This window comes from Mytilus californianus, unplaced genomic scaffold (assembly GCF_021869535.1).
Source record: "Mytilus californianus isolate M0D057914Y unplaced genomic scaffold, xbMytCali1.0.p SCAF_6, whole genome shotgun sequence".
Classification (NCBI taxonomy): Eukaryota; Metazoa; Mollusca; class Bivalvia; order Mytilida; family Mytilidae; genus Mytilus; species Mytilus californianus.
The window spans coordinates 75,239,108-75,244,234 of NW_026262712.1; positions in this window are offsets into that span (position 1 = coordinate 75,239,108).

The following is a 5,127-nucleotide window of genomic DNA, read 5'->3' on the forward strand; positions in this document are numbered from 1 at the left end:
TATGAAAAGAAGTTTTAATTCAATGTACATAGTGTCACACAATGACCATCCACATCACATCATATATGGTACCAATGCATGAGCTTTATTTTTAATGATTGTTGTGTTATATAATTGACTTGATTTTAATGTGCATGTTTATGGTATCCTAGTATCAATGATCAAACATTCAATAAAGAACATACAGACATGGCACGAAATTGAAAAGAATGATGTATCTGCTGTTATGGAGTATGAAAGTACATTATTTTAATGTCTTACGTAATCTATAAAATATTAATGGTTCACACAAGTATATGTTAATGTGATACAAAAACACTAAACTGTCGAAACAAGAAGTCAACTTTTAATGTACTATTTCCGTATGTATAAATATTCATTAAGATTTGAACATTATGTTTTGACTGTTTTGACTTTGCATGTTAAAACTGCATAGTTCGCGAAAAAAACAGCAAACACGAATATAAGTCCCGAGCATTTGATAAGATCATAAACATACGGATATTTGATACTGAGAGAAAACTTATTATCCTAACTTATTTTTCGGAATAGAAAAAAGACCTGATTTATTTCAAGTGTATACAAGATATTACATCATTTCATCGTGTGCTCCCTACACAAATACTGCTTAAACAGAGTTATGATGAATAACGTCTGAAATCGAAACTACATACATGTTTCTGTCACTATCACAAACTAGTTGACAGATACAATTTGAGTGTCTCAAATCAATAGCGACATGTTTTTGTGGTCTTATATATTGAGAAACCAGAAATGTCGTCTGATGTACAATGTTACCGATTGTATCATACATGTATTTCCAATTGTGATATTTTGACTGAATGTGGATTTGCATGGCGGTGATGCATGCCTAGCTGGAGAAGTTTACCCTGTCAAAGCACCCAGTTTTGCGCCTTTATGAGATTCCCTCCGTTTTAGTCTGATACCTACAGTTGTATTTTCTAAATCCATTTATGACATTTGAACATCTGTTAATTATTTTTCAGTAAAAGTTAATTCAGTTTTCATTCAAATTGTTATTATACTGGGAAAATGTTCCGAAGTTCCCAGCTTACATTGACATCGATGTCCAAATATTCTTAAAGATTAGATTTTGTTTCCGTTTCCAGTCGTATAAAACTACGACATACAACACCTTTTAATAAATGGTTCGCCATTTAGGAAAATAAAACTTGTTCACCGAACTATGTAATAACCAAACAAATAATTTTGCAGACCAAAAGTTGTTGTTTTGTAAACGCCATTTCGTCAATCGGTGCAAAATATAACCAGTCAGAGAACTATCATGAAACTCTTAAGTGTGATATTTTGAATAAATAATAAATATATGCTTTCGACAATAAATAGATATGAAATTCAAGCGCCACCTGATGGGAAGTGGGGAGCTGAAAAATATAATGGTACATGGAATGGTATGGTAGGTCAACTACAACGAAGGGTTTGTTTAATTCATTGAGATATACATTGCATTGGTTGTATCTATTGGCAATAATCAGTAAAGCTTGATCTTAATTATAGGCAACTTTATTTTTATACAGACGTTTAAATGTCACAGTAGTCTGAAATATATAGAAATTGAAAAATATAGTACACACCAGAAACTGAGTACTTTTTCAAATAAGTATTCTCATAAAATATATATTACTTATAACATATATGTATCATATTATTACATATGTTGTATTAGAAAATTAAATTTTGTAATATAAAAAAAAATATTGATGTTAGTGTATATAGTCATGGTTCGATCGGAAATGATCGAAGTTTAATAAATTTACTCAAACGTTGCTTTGCCGATTTATATATATCCTTTGATAATATTTTCAGGAGGTAGACATTGTAGCAGCATCACTAACAGTGCATTCAGACAGGGAAACAGTTATGGATTTTACGTATCCCTACTTTTATGAGTTTTCGTCAATAATTTTCAAAAAATCAAATCCAGAAAATTCAAAATGGACACGACTCCTAGATCCTTTGAGTCCAACAGTATTAATTTTGATTGGAGTTTGTCTACCTTTTGCGTCTTTTATACTTTGTCTTCTTGAAAATACCACCCCATTTTACAACAAAAGACAGGGGGAAAGAGGTCTACATAATATGTCTGATTCCTTCTGGTATATGTATGGAGCTTTATTAACACAAGGTAAATCACAATTTTTTCTACGGATGTCTATTGTCACAAACATTGTGTGAGCAATGATAAGACACTACATTAGCCTCTACCGATAACAGCAATATCGTTACATAAGTTTGTGCATTTGTTTACTTTTTGGATTGTTGAGAATTTTATTCCGTGAAAATTTATTTTATTGGTTACAGTTGAACTAATTAAGAATTAAATACAATCAAAATTGTTGTCAATATTTTTCTGCCTGTCCAATATACAATAAGGTGCTACGGAACTGATAACATTTATCATTTGCACATTTCAGGCGGAGAACATATGGCGGCTTCTTCATCAGGACGGACACTTCTAAGCTGTTGGTGGATATTTTGCATCATAATGGCGGCCACGTACAGCGGGAATTTTGTGGCTTTTTTGACAATTCGAAAACAAAACCATCCATTTGATGATATCAAAAGCCTAATTGCTCAAGATGAGTATAAATGGGGCTTAACAGGTGATTCAATATACGAATCTATTTTCAAGGTAATGTCATAACATGATTTACGCATTATTTATGAAATGTGGTTTTACATAAAATGTAAATGGTATGGTAATGCATACAAAAGTTAAAATTTAATTCACCTAATTTTATAACTCAAATTTGGAAATTTATTTCTATTTTCACTGTAAGACCCTTAAAGCAAAATACAATTCATTATTCTTATATATTTACATTTACAAATCGACAAACTAATGAAGTTATAATTCGAATTGATAAGGACGACAACAAAGTCTACGGCAACTGACATGGCAAAGCAAACAAAACAACAGCATCAAGTAAAGAAAAAGTAACAATAGGAAAGGAGAGGACAGAGTCCTCCCAGTATCATACATTTATGTTCATTCACAGATGATCCTCGTTTTGTTTCCATTACATAAAAAACATAATATGAAAAGCAATTTATTATTTTGAATGGCAAATTATAAATCATTTCTCTTCTATGGTTACTTGTCATGATTTATAATAGGAAGAATATCTACTAACTGTCCTCATTTAATTTTGATCAGCTGGCAAATAGTTCCAATTGAAACATAATCGGAATCATATTTTTATCGTATCTCTTCTTCTGCTAAATAGAATATAATGATTTCTACTATCCGTTTTTATTAAATGTTTATTTTTAAAGTTGGCCACTGTTAGCCATACTTGGTCGGGATAATGAATGCCAGGTGTTCTTAATCGATACTGCTCAAAGGGAAACAATCATCTGGAGGTTAAATATATCAAATGTTATCTTCTAATGATCAATGTTGGTAAATTTTATAAGTGAGGTTTTCAGTCTTCAAGGGAACACATAGTTTGGTTCAATATGTTTTTGGAATGCTAACGCGTTAGTCGATATGTCTTGTCCACATTTATTATGCTTAATAGAATCACAAAGTAGGGAAAACAAAATGGATTATAGAACAATTTTGAGTAAACAAATCATTTCATTTCTTTTACATAATTTAAGTTCTTTCAACTATCATGTAGCGACCAATTTTACATTTCAGGACTCGAATCTACCGGATCGTAAACTGTTTTGGAATGGTATCGTTACATTCAACAAAACCGATCCCTCTGTACTTAACAGTACAACAAAATCACACTTAGAAAAAGTGTTAGCAGAACAATATGCTTTTATTGATGATCACACTGGTACGGCAAAATTAGTAAACAATTGTGAAATCACGCTTTTACCAACTAACATAATGTCTACTTACGCCATTGGACTTCCAAATAATTCACCTTTTGTGACAAAATTCTCAAATGGGTACGTAATTGATTCTTGTATTTTTTCATAAATATGTCGAATTTACGGTACAAATTAACTGCTGTTAACAAATTTAAATTTGTTCTTTGGATTATTAAACAAGGTTACATGTATCTCGCTTTGATAACTGAAAGCTAAAACTTTATGACGAGAGTACCGGTATTATGGTAATTAAACATTAAATCATAGTGCTTATGAAATTTTAGAAAAGCACATCCTGATGTAACCTCACGTTACATATTCAATTAAATTATTGAAAAGTAATGTTTATGTAATTGAAAGCACATGCGTTTAAAAACATATCTGTAATGTATTTCTGATTAATTAACTGTTTCAACTATTCGATATTTCAGGATTATGACAGTTCTTGAAAGTGGACATATCTCAAAGTGGAAAACCAAATTTTGGCCATATTCCAGTCACTGTGTCGAACAATCTAAAACCGAAGCAAAAACGATACAAATTATTGATATTCAAATCGCATTTTATCTCATAGGTATTGGAATAACACTGTCTTTGATGTGTCTAATTTTTGAGTATGTTACGCTCAAATGTCGACAATTATTGGAGAAGAAGGGTATAGTCATCCATCCAGATAGTCCTGTGAGACACATTGGAACAATTAGCATGACAGATCATACGATCAAGGATTATTCAATTGACCAATGCAATTCTTTTTCTTTGAAAAATAGAAGTCGTAAATAAAGGGCTGAAAAACGTGCATAAGAATGAGATTATTAAATTCGGTTTTCTAGAAATTAAGCTACATAAGTCTATTTCATTTGTGTAATGACTTATAAATCAGTTTGAATTGTTGTCCGGTACTCCATTTGATTCGGTCAATTCATGCATTGTTCTCTAGATTTAAACATTTTGGTTTTTTTTATAGTTTTACTTTTACTTTTTTATGTATACTGCAAAATCATAAGAGGATACGAATGAGAGAGTTAAAACGAATATATTCTGTTAAGCAGATAAAGTGCATTGAATTCTGTTTCAGTTAGTTTGATCATTCTGTAGTATCATATTATATGCTGCACTGCTTTCAGTGAATACCGATATTAACGAGTGTGGTAGTATAAACTTTAAGAAAGACGTAAACATTGAGCAGGATTTGATACGTAAAAAATAAAATGCTGCTTACATAATATTCAAACGGTTGGTTTTTATTGTTATTTTCAA